At 45.8% G+C, this 16039-nt stretch overlaps 2 pseudogenes; one reads left to right on the top strand and one right to left on the bottom strand.

Moving 5' to 3' along the window:
• Window positions 1-1059: 1059 nt before the first annotated feature.
• Window positions 1060-3249, top strand: LOC115406306 (myristoylated alanine-rich C-kinase substrate-like; annotated as a pseudogene).
• Window positions 3250-7841: 4592 nt separating this feature from the next.
• On the bottom strand, window positions 7842-11447 carry LOC115406300 (collagen alpha-1(X) chain-like; annotated as a pseudogene).
• Window positions 11448-16039: the final 4592 nt, after the last annotated feature.

Here is a 16039-nt window from a genome sequence, read left to right as displayed (position 1 = left end):
CTTGAAAAGATTGATGATGATGATTACACTTAAAAAAACATTTACTTAGCTATAATAATCAGATTAAGAGTTTATTCATCCAGTGATGGGCACATTCCAGCCACGTGAGAGCTCAAAGGCTACAGCAAATAGGACAACGTTTAAGGATTTAAAGATTTTAAAGAATTTAAGATAAACTCTAGCGCCAGATTCAAAATCAGCTTATAGATTAATAGGTTGTGACATATACATGTAACTGCAGATACAAAACACTACTTTGTCTGAAAATGACAATAAATGAGCCAAAAGAAAACCTTTAGCACCTTACTGGGAAATTCCAGTCAACACAGCAGCTCATCAATACAGAGGAGAGACAGAATATGGAAGCACATTTCACATGTTCATTGAAATCATTGCAGCACAGGCTATGTTGTATATTATTACAGCTTCAGTGATAAAAGACAGGTCAAATGCTCTGAAATTTGAATTCATCAGGAATAAAACGTATTTATCCCATTATGGAGAGGTTTAAATCTTAATAAGGGTTGCTTTTAAAGCATTGCAAAATATGCTGCATGACAGCAAACAGTTTCTGTGTTTCAAAGCCACCGTCCAGAGGCGAGGAGAGCCCAGTCCCACAGCTCTGCTCTGACGCTCACGTGTCTGAACCCTGCTTATCTGGGAGGCCGAGCAGCTGGAGAAGTTTTAGCAGAGTGGAGTGTGGATAAAACAAGTTGTAGGCCATGTTGTTGGTCTCTCCATTGTCCCTGGCCCCCCGCTCCCTGACCTCCCCGCTCCGCCGATCCCGGACTTCTGATTGGCGGAGACGCGCGGCCCGTGACGTTCACGGCAGCGGCGTCCACTCACGGCGGACTTGGGCGTTGTACTCCGCATCTCATTTCTCCATTTACAAACTCCACTCGGGGAAAAATTGAAAGAATTCGCGTTTCCTTTCGCTCCTTCGCTCCGGTTTTTTTTTTCCTCCATCGCAAAGCGCTCGTTTTTTTACTCGTCTGTTTGCGGTTCGTTTTGATTTCGGGCAGATTCCTCGACTTCGCTCGCAGTCAGAAGGATGGCGGTCGGCGTCTGGCTTGAGTTTTTTTTGGGGGGAGGAAGCTTTGCGGTCTTTGTTCATTCATTTGATCGGTTGGGTTCCTTTGTTGGAACAAAAGCATGGGAGCACAAATCTCCAAAACCGCTGGAAAAGAGGAGGCTGCGGGTGGAAAGCCCGCAGAAGTGCGGCCGTGGCGGCCAAGGCGAACGGACAGGTAAATGTGCATTTTAAAATATTGAAGAGTTAATTGGTGAGGCGAGATTTTGTCCCAATTTAGCAATGTGTTGCGTCAATGGCGTGCTCCATGTTCCCTGTAGCGCATCCCCACGCTCACCGGCTTTCAGGGAAAGTGGCCACATGGATCCGTTTTCACTGGACGCTTTTGGGCTATTTATTCATTGTTCTGCTACATTTTCTCCCAAATCGTAGCGCTCACTGAAATGATTAATTCAATGCACATATTTTCTCCTCAAATTTGCCTTTTTTTAAAAAAAAAATATGTGGAGATAAAGCTGCACAGTAAATCTGATTTATATTTTTAATTATTTTACTTTAATTGTTTTTCATTGCTTTGGGGTATTATGTGCAAACTGTGTTTTTTTTTTTCCCCCTCCTCACTGATCTGATGGAAATGTGTGCAGCAGGGATTTGCGGCCGCTCTCACTGAGGCATGGCCATTTTAAAAAACGGTACCACGCCTTTGTTGCCAGATTCAAGAAAGAAGCCACGTTTCTCTGCAGATAAATCTGTCGAATTTACCAGACTACCAACAAGCATGGCAATCAAACGAGAAAGAAACTCTGCGTGTTGAAATATAATGCACATTAGCGGTCTACAAGGCTCATAAAAAGGGGAAAACAAAAGACCAATTCCTATGTTGTTTCCAGCGACCCCACGCAGAACGCCCCCTGCTGGACCCACGTGTTACTGCAGTCTCACCAACTAGCCTACTGCTGAAAGCCATAGATCTGTCGTCACTGTCCTAGTAACAGATGTTGGTGCAGTTTTAAGGCTATTTTCCTATTGGTTGCAACTATTCCGAGTATATTTAAATATCACAGAACCCCGCCTTTACATGCAGGGGTGCAGGATTTCAATTGCATGACTGCTTAAATGAGCTGAATCATTATTTCATAGGATGATGTGTATTTTTAAGAATTATTTGTTTTTAATATTCTGTTTCTTTATAGGAGAATGGCCATGCCAAAACCAATGGAGACACCTCTCCTGCTGCAGAAGAGGCTAACAAAGCTGACGTGCAGGCCAACGGGAGCACTCCGACGAGGAGGCGCCCAAAGAAGATGGTGAGAAAGCAGAGGTGCCGAGGCCAACGGGGAGAAGGAGCTGCCGCCACAAACGGAGAGGCTTCAGCCCAAGCCAGAGGAAGGCAACTCCGTCTACCAACGACGACGGCAAGCAGAAGAAAAAAGCGTTTCTCCTTCAAGAAACCCCTCCTTCAAGCTGAGCGGCTTCTCTTTCAAGAAGACCAAGAAAGAATCTGAAGAGGCAGCGGAGGAAGGAGCGGCAGCGGCCGGAGAGGCGGCTGCCCGAAGACGCGCCGGCCGAAGGGGAGAAGGCGGCATCGGAGGAGGCAGCCAACGAGGAGGCCAAGCCTTGCGGAGGCTGCCGAGGAGGGGGCCAAGGAGGCTGCGGCCGAGGAGCCCAAAGCGGAGTAAGTGAAGGCAGAGGAGGCCGCGGGAGAGGAGAAACCAGCCGAAACTAACCTACTGAGCCAGAGGCGGCGGCAGCAGCAGCCAGTCCAGAGGCCCCCGCCGAGTAATCCTGCTGAGCGAGACCCCGGAATGAAGGAGACGATGTAGCCCGTCTGAAGGAATGCGAGAACTTGTCTAAAACCAGGGATTTTGTTTGTTTTGTTTTGGTTTTTTTTCTGTTAATTTTTTTTTTGTGTGTGTTTGTTACCTACTCTGCAACCATCTCATCCATAATGACTGCAGTGTCCCTGGCAGTGATGGACAGGAGGTGTGGAGGAGAGTGTGCTGCTTCCTCACCTGCTCGTTGGTGCTTGCATTTGTGAACTGGGTGAGTGTGAATGTGCGAATGTGAGTGGGAATGTTTTTTTCTACATGAAACCATGAGTGTCAACACGTTGCTGAATTTGGACATATTTAATCACAAAAAAAAGTATTTGGTGCTGGGCAATTGGATGTAGCAGCTAAAGCTGTGTCTGCAAGATCTGACACATTGTGATATTTAAAGGGAAAGTCCTAATCTGAGTCTTAAATGTTGTCTTTGCAGTGCACAGTTGTTTACAACTTTTTTCAAGCTCAATGCTCGTGGACACAAACCATTCCTGATGATCTAGATTTAGTAACTGTCAAAAACAATAGGTGCTCATACCTTTCCATTAGAATTCCACCATTTCAAAACTCTGTAGTAATGCACGTTGTATAGACTTTGATATTACTGGTTTTATGACTGAGATTACCAAATGACTGAAGTTTTTACAGATTACCCATTGTAAATGAAGTTTTCTTGGTGGTTTTCCCCATTTGTAAGATTGAATAAAAAATTGGGAGATGTTTTAAGCAAATTTTGAATCAAGCTGTGATGACTACAACACCACTTTCGAAAATCTCCACTTGAAAGCACAACACGGTGGTCAGGGATACAGTCTCTAAGCAGCATTTCATGTATATAACGGGGTTCCACCTTATGGAATTGTAACATTGACTGAAACTGGAAATCAGGTGTTGAGATATTCTGTGAGTACTGCTGAAAAATAAAGCGATGAAGTGAGAAATTGGCCCTCTGAGCTCATTTATTCCTAATAATAAGCCTAGTGGTAAATGAAATAAAAATACCTTGCGTCTTGGTTGTGGTTTTGATCAGCAACCACTGTGAATAAATTGGCCTCCTTTCTGTACAGCACCCTCTAGTGGTGCAGTGGGAATAGACATGCAACATTTAGATTTGCACATTTTCACAGCATTTTAGTGGGAAGTCCACATAGTACTTGTGGGCTCCCACAAGATGATATACTTTCAAGACAAATTTCAGTTTTGGTAATTGAGAAAATGCACAATTTCCTGCGCCATGTTTCTGCCTTTAAATTAAATTAGATGCCATTGAAGCAAGAATAATGGGAACCAAATGTCACCTCACGGTCCCAAATTATCTTTGGTGCAGTTAGTTGTTTTTTTTGGGGTTTTTTTTTTCAAAAGCAGATTAATTTGCAGTGAGAGGTTCCTAAACCTCGCTCAAGGCTCTAAAAGACGATATGATCACTCCTAGAGAGCCAAAGCATCACATCACTACATTGATTAACTGCTAAAAAAAAACACAACAAATGAGAATTTCAAATTAATATGGGATCACCAAATAAGGTGTTTTTTTTACTTCTTCAGGTAAAACACAGGGCAAGCACATGGAGAACATGCAGACTGAATGAAGTGCAGCCTCAGTTCTAATTGTAGGCCAGTGTGTTTACCACATGACCACCCATGCCATAAAGTATTTTTGAGGAAATTATTGACTTCTTTTGAGGGGAAATGCACACTTCTGCGCATTTGGGCGAGTTCCACTGGAGGTAATCACAGTTTCTGGTTTTACACCATAAATACCAGTGTTTGAAACATTTTTTACAAATGTTTAGAGGTTTCTCATCTGCAACAAGCAACTGGCCATCTCTGCTGACATGCATAGGATCCTTCCATGACACCCCACAAAAAACCCCATAAAGCCTGAAAATAATTAAAGAGGAGAGCAGATCGCAAAAAAAATGCCTCCAGGGTGTTTTAAGCTCACCACAGCTGCACCAGCTGCTTATTTCAACCATATATTTCCTTTGCACCAGTTTACCCTGAGCGCTGAAGCTCTGGCCACCAGACGGGCGTGTTTTACACATAATACTTCTATTTGTGCTCTTCCCCTGCTTGTCCATCTTGGTCAGGTTGTTGAGGGAATTCGTCTCTCATTTTGGCCCTTGGCGTGCTCACATGCAACTTACAGCCAAAAAAAAAAACCCCATCGTACCTTCCTGTAGTCCCCATTCTAAAACCACCTGTTCTTTTTATATTTTGGTTGTTTTGTTTTGTTTTTTTCTGATTATCTACACAGTCAAATAGATATGTGGATGTCATATCAGGTGAGTCTTCGAACAGGTATATATATCAAAGTGAGAATTCCTCTAAAGGAAAGATGATAATTGTGGAGCTTGGCTTGTGGCGGGACTCTCTCCCTGCTCCTGTTCGTCCCTCCTCGGTCTCGACCGCAGGCCGTCTCTGAACGGCAGCACCCTCACATGGCAATCCCCGGCGGTTTCTTTCAACCCGCCTCGCTCACTCTCTTCTGTCCTCGGGCCCCTCACCTAACCACCGCCTTGGCTCTCATTCCCAAGGAAGATCAAACAGTTCCTGCAACGCCAAAGGGGACCATCCCTGTCCCTCATCCCACACCCAGACTATTTTCAGCTAGCCGTATTCAGACTTGCATGGTTAAAGCAGTCTCTGTAAACTTTGGCTGCAAAAGAGGCAGCCGGTCGCCATCAATGTGGGCAATGAATCATATTTTTATGATCCTCTTCCACCTCAGCTTCCAGTGGCGGACCTAAATAATACCCACACACAAGCTAAAAAAGTTAATATGTACGGTTATTATTATTTGTCTTGCAGTATTTCAAATGTTCCTTTCTAAATATCATATTAGGTAGTTTTGCATTTATAAAATATTAAATTATTAAATTGTGCTAAATTTTGCACACTTCGATTGCATTTCAGATTGAGTTTGTACATGCACAGCACATTGTGAAAGTCAGTCTGAGCCCAAAACCATCCGTCCGTCCTGTCTTCTGTGCCGTTTCATCCAGTTCAGGCTCACAGGCTGCTGGATCCCGGCATGACTTTGTTCTAAAGGTCCATGAAGTGATGGACAGGTCTGCAGTGGGCAAACAGACACACCTGGCAGTAACTTGGAGTTACCAGTTAACCTCAGAGTGTGTTTTTAGACTGTGGGAGGAAACCAGAGAGAACACTCCCGTGTGTACCGGGATCAACATACACATTCACCATAGAAAGACTACCGAGCAAAAACCGCGGCTCAAACTGGGGACATTCTTACTTTTGACAAGACTTTCTTTTTCATTTTTCTTTCTTTACTGTTCAGTACATATATACACATAATATGTTTGACAAATTGCCGGCCTGTTCTCTGATTGCCTTGACTTTTATCCCTGCATGATATATCACAAAGTCACCATGATCATGCAGTATACATATTGAAAATGTCTGACTAATTACGCCTTAAATTATGTCGTTGTGCATTATGCATTCATACTCAGTTTATTCACTGGATGGAACGCCGCTGCTTGAGATTCTGTTCATAATGGATCTTATTTCACACAATTTTATTTGAAATGTAAAATACAATGGTCCAGCAATCTGATCCACTTATGAATGCTGCTAGTGAAAACTGCAGGTGTTGAATGTGATGAAAAGAAAAGAAAAGCAAAACACGCCTGGCGCGTTTGCTTCGGGTGGAACATGGGTCCAAAAGAGGAAAGAGCACTGTTATGAGGAAGAGCGAATTCCAATCGTGAGGCTGTCAATATCTTATAAGTAGGGATGTTTGTTACATGTCACATCATGAAACAATATCATCAGTAATATTGCATTTGGCTTGTTAACTAATATTGTGCAGCCCATAATGCATTATTCTGATATGTAACACTAAACCAAACCACATTTTAGAGAAGCTTTTGGTGGAGTTCTTAGTTATCCATTTTCTTTGAACACAATACAGGATTTCTAATGCAGAATTTCCTCATATTGGTGTTATTATATTTAGATAGATTAAAAAGTAAACAATCTTGCCAATGATAGAAACTAATTGCATTAACTTTATCTTACTGTATATTCCATTCTCATGGATTTGATTATGTATTGAAATTTACACCTTTTGTGGATTTGTTCGCAAAATGTTTTATCTGTCATATTACAATAAGTTTAATTTATATGGTTGCTTTTTACAATATTTGGCAGAACAATCTTTAAAGTCCAATATTTGGACTTTGATTTTTGTTTGCCTTAGTGCATGTTGATCTCATGTTGAACAGGGTCGGTTGAGATCTTAGCTTCAGTCTGATTTACCACTTCTTTCTCCAAGTTGTATTGAAATCCAAGCAATGTATCAGTGAGAGACCATTCAAACCAATTCAGTTCAGGTAAAAAAAGACCACTTCATTCACAAAGTATTAGTAACACATTTATTTGGTCATTATGCTTTTACCTTGACATAATGCATTTCCAGGATACAACGCTTGTTGCCTGTCTAAACAGTTTGAGTTGCATGACAGTATGCTGATGACTTGTTTCTCTGCAGCGGTCAATTTGACCGTCACCATTTCACAATCTCTTCAAGTCACATTGAGTTACAACATGTTGCACGGAAAAAAACAAGTATTTAGTGTACTTTTAATAAGATTATTGGTCACCCAAACAAACAAAACAAGGTCGTACAAAACAAAACAAAAACAGACAACATTTAAGAGTCACCAGCGGAAATCAGTATAAAAGGAAACAGAGTGGAAATGAAAGTCAGGACACGACACAGTAACAACGCCTCAATTTCACATGCTGTATCCATTACAAAACCCACTGGCAACTTTGTGGATTGCTTCCCCATCCCTGATCACTCGTTATCATAAATTAGTTTTCCTTCTTCGTAAGCCCTTATTCTCGCAGTTTTCAAGTCGAGATGCTTCTATTCCTCAAAGGAGGGTGAACTTCCTGTCTGTTGGGTTTGAGGAGGATGAACAGGGAGTCTACTCTGAGAATAGATCGCAAATTAGTTGGTTGGCTTTTCGGGGATCGCTGCGTCAACGTATCACGTCGAAGCGATGAGGAAACCGGAGAAGGAGCAGTGGACGTTCTCGGCGGCGAAGACACCGTTGGCCTCGTCGTCGGGGATCTGGACGTAGACCGTGTCCTGCTCGTCCAGCAGGAGGACGGCGCTGCCGGACATCTGGTCCAGGAAGCCTTTGTTGTACTCGTCGTAGGTGAACAGAACGGGCTGGCCGTTCTTGTACAGCGCCACAGGGCGTGGAGCGCCGTTGACGTGGATGCTGTAGGAGAAGTAGTAGACTCCGGGGACCTGGCAGGTGAAGATGCCGACTCGGGTCGTAGTGGCCCTCGGCGTTGTACACGATCTGGTCGAACTTGATGGGGCTGCCGGCGGCGGGGTACGGCGTGGCAGGGAGGCGGTGAAGGCAGACATTGGGGACTTGACCAGCACCATCGCTCATCCCCATGCCCTTCTCAAACACCACTCGCCGGGGGGGCCCGGGGGGCCGGGGGGTCCGGCCGGGCCGGCCTCTCCGTCGGCGCCGTTCTCGCCGGGAACGCCAGGGGGACCCTGGGGTCCGGGGACGCCCTTGGCGGCCAGGCCGGCGGGACCCGGAGCACCGGGAAGACCAGGGTGTCCCTTCAGACCGGGAGCACCGGCGGGACCTTGGGCACCGGCGGGTCCTCTGGGACCCGGAGCTCCGTCGGAGCCTGAGGCTCCCGGCTCACCGGCGCGGCCGGGGTGACCTTTAGGCCCCGCGGGGCCGGGGATACCCGGAGCACCGGTGACACCGGGAGCTCCTACATGACCTTTGTCGCCTGTGGCTCCGGTGGCCCCTTGGGGTCCAGGAGGACCGGCGGCGCCGGGATAACCCTGCTTACCCTGGAAGCCCTGCACTCCCTGATCGCCCTTGTTTCCCTTGGGTCCCTGAGGTCCGGTCGCGCCGGTGTCGCCTTTAGGGCCGACAGCACCGGGCTCTCCGGTGAAACCCGCGCCCCTGAGCTCCGGCGGGCCCCGTGGGTCCGGTCGCTCCAGTGGCACCAGTGTAGCCGGTCGGACCCTGCTCTCCCTTTGCACCTGGGGCGCCCGTGCTGCCTGGCGCTCCTCTCTCCCTTCTCTCCGTTCGCCGGGCTTTCCGTATCCGGGGACTCCGGGCGCGCCGGGCGCTCCGGCAGGCCCCTGGTGGCCTTTGGGACCGACGGCGCCGGGCAGACCCGGGGCGCCGTTCTCACCCGGTTTCCCTGCAACGCCGACACCCGGGGCACCGGTGTGTCCCTTGGGTCCCTGGGGCCCCATGGGGCCGACGGCTCCATCTCTACCCGGGGTGCCCGATTTACCTGGCTCACCGGGCAAACCTGCTCTCCCTGGCTTTCCGACTCCGGCCTCGCCGGGCTGTCCGGGTGGGCCCGCGGGCCCCTCGGGTCCTGTCTCTCCCTGAGGTCCCGGAGCTCCGATCCCTCTGTCACCCTTCGCGCCGGGCAGGCCCGGGATGCCGGGATGTCCCTTCAGACCGGGCTCTCCTCTGGGCCCCATGGCTCCGGGCAGACCTGAGGGTCCAGGCTTCCCGGTGGCGGAGAGCCCGGCGGGGCCGGGGGCCGGGAGAACCGGGCGCTCCCCTGGGCCCCTGCAGGCCGGCGGCGCCGGTGTCTCCCTTCTCTCCGGGCGCCCCGGGGCTGCCGGGCTTGCCGGGCCCGCCTGGAGAGCCGGGCTTTCCGGCGATGGAGCGGCCGGGGCTTCCCGGAGGTCCGGGGGGCCCCTGGGGTCCGGGGAGGCCGACGCCGTCCTGACCGGGCTAGCCGGGGGGGCCTGCAGGTCCCTCGGGGCCAGGCTCACCAGGAGGTCCAGGCTCACCTGCGACCGACACCACTGTAGAGCGAGAGAGAGAGAGAGAGAGAGAGAGAGAGAGAGAGAGAGAGAGAGAGAGAGAGAGAGAGAGTGTGAGCACAGAGACACACGGTGTAGAAACAGGAAGCTCTGTATTGAAATATTTCAGAATAAAAGCTGACACACACGCGCGCGACGAGTCTGTTCCTGATCAGTCTCTGAGTTCGGCGTCGGAGCGTCAGACTCAGCAGCGTCTGAGTAAACAGTTTCCAGAGAGCGAGCGACTGTTTGACGTTGTTTTCATTCATTTCGTCTCCATCCAGAGAAAAATGGTTTGAACTTCCAGCATCTCCTGGAGGTGGAAGAGCTCTCCGGTTCAGGATTCGCCACTGACGCAACCTCCATGTTCACTTTATCAAAATCTAACTTTCATCTTTAAAAAAAAAAACAAAAAAAACAACTGATTGAAATTCTCTTCTGATCTTCCATTATTATTTATGAAACTGCAACATACAGCGACTTTAAAAAACACAGAATTTAGCTTGTTATAGTTTAACAATAGTTTTTAATAAGCGTTTTTTAAGAGATGCGACTTGACTGTGAAAGAGTCCAGATCGGAGCGACTTCGTGCTTTTATTTGCTCCCTTAATGTGGTCGCCTGCGTTTGAGTGTAAAAAAGGCTGATCGCTCCTCGGCTCGCTCCCACTCAAGGCTGGGTAAATCCAAACAGATGTTTGGACTTCTGTGTGCAGCAGGCACGCCCAAACCGACCGCACCGCTGGGTGACTGGACTCTAATTATCAGTGTCAAGCTAAAATGATCCACCGAGGGCAGCGCGCGCTCAATAAAAATAGACGCACGCTGATGTGAATGAACGCAGCACTCAACAATGAAGACCGAACCAAAATTTATTCTTTAAATCTATTTTAAAGGACTCTAAATGTACTTGAAACTGACTGTTATTATTTGGAATTTTAGGAGAAAAAAAAAGCTACTTTAACACGTTTAAACTGAACACAAAAAAACGAACAGGCAGCTGAAATAACTGATTAAATATAAGAACATGTCTTTTGGAGTAAATCCTCTGAATGCACTGGAGCAGCTGCAGCCATGATGGCTGGGTTGTAGATGAAGAACATCATGTTACATCAAGAAAGTTAAACTCTTCCAAAGAACAGCTACATTTTGTGCACCAGAAAGAATTACCCAAAAAAAGATAGTTGAGCTTTAAATTGCATTTTGTGCCCGTTTAAAAAAAATCATTGATCAAAGTCGTCACAGTAAATTGAAATATGTTGCAACTGTCAGTCGTTTCTTTTCCTAAATGGCTAAAATCTTCTATAAATCTGTGCTGCGCACTGAGAAGATGCACTGAAGCAGAATACTATCAGATCTAAACTATGTGCTGAGTCAAAGCGTGGTGTCATTCAGGCACCACATCTAAACGTGATGTGATGTGGGATTGGAGAGTCATGCAAACCGCCGCGGCCAATCAGAACGCAGACCGTGAAGCGAGGTGGAGTTCAGTTTTCATAGTAAAGTGCGTGCTGCGCTCCAGCAAAGATACGCACGCTTTGAATTTGAATGTGAGGTAGGTAAAGGTCAAGAAGTGTTCCTTCTGACAGGATTTTAGAAGCTGCGATTGAGTTTTTGCTCGGTTTTGTTCTTACCGTGGCTCTTCACGTTGTAGGGCACCACCTTCTTCACCACGTACCCCTTCCCGTGGGCAGCAGTGGAGGCCGCCATGAAGAGGAGGATGCATGCTACTCGTAGGTCCATCTTGCAAAGTCAGACCTGCAGGGGGGGAAAGACGACAGTCAGTATCACTCCAGTGTTTTCTCTCAGCTTTCCCTGCAAAATGCAAACCCCTATGTCTTTGTTGAGGGTTTCTTCAAGATAGGATCTTTATTTCTCTTCAAATTAAAGCAATGCCGTATCTTTCAGAGCTCGCGTTTCTCTCTAAGCCATCCCGAGTCTCCCACGTTTCCCCATCCAGCCTTCAGAATGCACGGCTAAAGGCCTGCACAGAGTCTGGATGGTGTCTAAACTCCCCCCCAGACTGTTAAAAACAGTAGAGAAGTCACACATACCATCCAATGAGAGGAAAAGCAAGTTTCTTGAGCACCAGTGAGCTCCTGGTGCTGCTGTATATCCTTAGGGTATGAGCACAACTGAGGATATGCTGCCCTCCAGTACAATGATGTGGGTATTTATACCATATCTACCCCTCGCATCACTTGAAAAAAAGAAATGCCCCCACCACGCAAGTACCTCCCTCTTCGGAGCCAAGCTGTAATTAACAGACAGATCTGCCCAAAGCAGGCATGTCACATCAGGGTGCCTCCATGTCTTGAATATCCAGACACATGATTATCTTATTTCAGTCTTCTGCTGAACTACGACACAATCGTGTTCAAAGCGAATAAATAAATAAAGTCAAAGAATCTTGCTTTCAGCCTGGTTGCACTTTCACATTTACAGTTTTTCCAGCTACATTTCAAAGAAAATATGGCAAAGGGAACATTTATATTTAAAGGCTCTCTGTTAAAACATGGAAACGTCTGAAAATAGTTAAAGCAGATCTATAAAAAAAAAAGAGCGAGACGGATCTGTACTGGCACCTGGGATGCTTCATAAAGCTTGCATTGAGGATGTATGGTTCATCTCCAAATTTACATCTAGTCCAGCCGCCTTCACCTTTACAGTCTGTCTGGGCTCTTCCACCACTGCTGTGATAATGTAAACAAGGGAAATGGTGGATGAATGGTGCAGGATATTTCTGACTGAAATCAAATAATTAGGTTTTCTCCTTGTGTAAAGTCCTGATTTAATGGATTCCCTCATAGTTATTTATAATTCAGGCTGGTACGTTTCCTGAGTATTATTTGGTTGGTGTGTTATTGTGGTCCGTGCAGGACAACGCGGCCTTGATTGCACAATCTATTTCAGGATTTACCTTTTTTTTTTTTTTTAATAAAACATGTGTTTTTTTCTAGTGTTTGACCCTCCAAACAGCCAACTCAAGCTATGTAGGGAGTCCCTGGAAAAGACATTTGGGCTCGTTTCTCTGCAGCCATGTGAATGCAGCGCAGTGTGCCAGCCATACTGTGCAATGCTCACGTGAAGACACCAGGGGGCAGGTTTTACTGATGCACAGCAGCGACTCGTGATTGAACGAGGCTCCTGCAGCAGAGAGGAGCCATCATGCCCCTGTGGTCACTCGTTATTTTTGGCCTCCTCGGTGCATATACATCATCAGAGGTTTCAGGCCTTATTCCTACAATTAAAGTCGGTTTTTCTGTCGTGATGTTGTATTTCCTCAATCAGCGCTATCCTCCAGTATTATCCTCCCTCACGTCACCCTCCTCCACCTTTTGCCTTGCTTACTCTGAGATGTTCCAACTGTAATTTCTCAGTTTCGCCCCGGCCGCATAGGAAATGCATACACCCAAATAATCACATGTTCTCAAGCAGCACGAGTAGCCATAAACGATGTGTATGGTAGTTTGTATCCCAACCCAAAAAAACTCTGCGAACACAGCCGTTTACGGCACATGTTCTTCCTGTGTTGTTATATTGTCTATGCGTTCTGCTGACAGCGTGTGTATATTTGCAGAAATGATGATGAGCGGTGTGACTGAGGGCTTTGACCAAGTTTCTATACCGGGCGTTCTAACTGCACGTGACTGTGACAGGCGTCTTTCACCGGCGCTGTAATTAAAGATTCTACAGCTCGGCTTGTTGGAAACCTTCTTTTTTTTTGTGTAAATTAGACCAAATTATCTGCAATTTTCCAAAGTGCTACCTTCTCTGACTTATAACTCTAAATCTTATTTGGCAAGCATTGTTTATGATCACTCTTCTCATCCAATAAAACATTACGCAATTTGTGATCTTCATTTTCAAATGTTTTAAATTCTGTATGTAACCAAAATTGGAGAGAGAGAGGGCATCTGGGCTTTTATAACGGCTCTGCTAAAAGTCACATATCGTTCAATCCTGAGGCGTCCAAGCTGATATCAAAGAGTCTCAATCCTCATTTTGTGTCATCAGCTGTGGAAACTTATGTTTATACCGCAGCTGCGTTCACCAGTCATTTAATCTATTTTGAATAAATCACTGGTGAATGCCACACCAGCTTGCAACCACTTGTGATTTTTTTTTTTTTTTAATGAGGTTCACTGTCATTTTGTCAGTCTTTATGCCGGTGCCCTGAGAGGAGGCCAGAGCTCTCCAAGCTTCAGTCCGATTTAGATGAAATGACAGAGCAACGGAGGGTGGAGTCAGGATTCTACATGTTTATAGGTTCAGATCATTTTAGTTTATTTATGCTTTTCAAACATGTCTAAACCGCTGAAAAAGAGGTTCTCCCTTTTTTTAGTCCGGTGTCCTCAGAACAATGATTCATCTCTTTATGCATTAAAAAAAAAAAAAAAAAAAACTCCCCCAAACAACCTGCATCTGCATGAGAGCCTGCACAGAGACAGAAACACATTGAACCCTGGAGACAGTGTACGCTGGACAGAGTACACTTTGGCTCGAGGAACACTCAATTAACAGTGTAATTTGGATGTTGTTTATAACTTTGCAGCATATTTTTTCACGTTCTAAACACGCCACTGCATTCATCAGAGAAGGACTCGCTGTCCTTGTGCGGAGAGGCAGAACTGAAGACTGTGAAAGAGGATGGCGGCGCTCTCTCTGCTCTGCTCGTTACGCCGCCGCAGCAGCTTGATGTGGCCGGCAGGCCTCATTGTAATAACCATTAAGAATTAGGCTAACAGCCCTCAAAGTGACGTCGCCTTGCCCCTATAGTGTTCTCACCGTAAAACGCAGACGTGTTGGAGTTTCATGTCACTCATACATCAGATAGGTGACATGAAATGGCTTTACTGAATTTATAGAAGTGAGAAAATCATTAAAAACACACCCAAAGTCACCGAGTTCAAATAAAAGCTCAATGGCTTGTAGCTGAATAGCACTGGTTAAATACATTGATATTACGAAAGCTCGCACTTGCTGACTCTTTCATTGTGTTTTTCCAAACTTTTTTTGGGCATTTTCAAGCATCCTCAGAGTTTCAATAAAATCTGTGAGCTGATGTGTTTCTTTAAGCTCCATTTTAATTTTCTTTGACTTTATTTTCAGGCTTCGTGATATGATTCATACTCCTGCAAGCCTTCTACCCCTGAAGTTTACCGTATTTATAGGGGTCTGAATTTGTTTGTCTTTGCAGTAGATTGTACATGCATCTATACACTGTACATGTCTGTCAAGTAACTTCCCTTTTAAAGATCTTACGAACGAAGAAGCAACGAAAAAAAAAAGAAAAACTTCCCAAAGGAAAAAGTAAAAGACTCATACCAACAGTGAGTCAGACTTCGTAAAGTCGAGCGAGCAGGATGTTATGAGGCTGTAATGATTCTATTACAAGATCACCCCAGAGATATTTGCTCTGGAAATGAGAAATGACACATTTTGTACTGCTGGACAAAATGCTGTTTCAACATTTCTGAACATGACTGCAGTTTTGGTGACAGTTAAGAAATGTACTGGATTTTCACATTTTGGAAAATGATAATTCTAAAACTAGAACTACAACTAAAAAAGAGAATCTTTATTTGGTAGCAAAAGTAGCAACTGAATAACTCAGTAAATTTCAGTAACTGTGTTACTAATTTCTCCAGAGTAATTCAGCTGCCAAACGTAAAAAACTGAAAAGAAAGAATAAAAAACAAGCATGGGAATCCATGACAGGGCAAAGCTGAGTTTGACCCTTCGGTAGAGGACAGGAGCTGGCACTGTGAGGTCCTGCGTATCTCACAGGCCCGCGGATTTAGCCAAATTCCCCAGAGTGCACGGCTGAAGAGAATTACTGGCAAAGCCAGTGATGTTTCTGCTTGTAGTCCGCAATGATAACAGCGTTGGAGAGAAAGGTTTTCGCATTTTGTCTGTTTTTGTTCACTCCGCTGCCCAAGAATTGATGTTTCTGGTTTCCTCGCTATACTGACCGAGGCGCAGCCCACACCCAGCAGAAAGAACATAATTGGCTGGTTGATGTAAAGGGACCCGACCGAGCACGTGAGTTCGGCAAAAAGCTAAAGATACACCATCACTGCTGGGATTCAAATTTAATGTTTCAATAAACTCCACGGACCACTAAGAGCTACTTTAGACTTTATGAATGGCAGACGTGACGGGGGCCCTTGTGAGTGATTGGTGGGAAAATTACAGGTCCCGAAAACAAACTTGGACCCAAACTGAGCCGGAAGCGTAAAAGCAACTGAGAAACGCAGGCGGCGGGAGCCTTAAGGAAGAGCTCCGACGTATGGGAGGTCACGGGATAAAACCCCGAATGACTGGAAATCTGGTGGGATGGACGGG

The sequence above is a fragment of the Salarias fasciatus genome, chromosome 19 (genome assembly GCF_902148845.1).
Source record: "Salarias fasciatus chromosome 19, fSalaFa1.1, whole genome shotgun sequence".
Classification (NCBI taxonomy): domain Eukaryota; kingdom Metazoa; phylum Chordata; class Actinopteri; order Blenniiformes; family Blenniidae; genus Salarias; species Salarias fasciatus.
The sequence above is the reverse complement of the archived record's forward strand: the minus strand, read 5'-3'. Positions and strand labels throughout refer to the sequence as shown.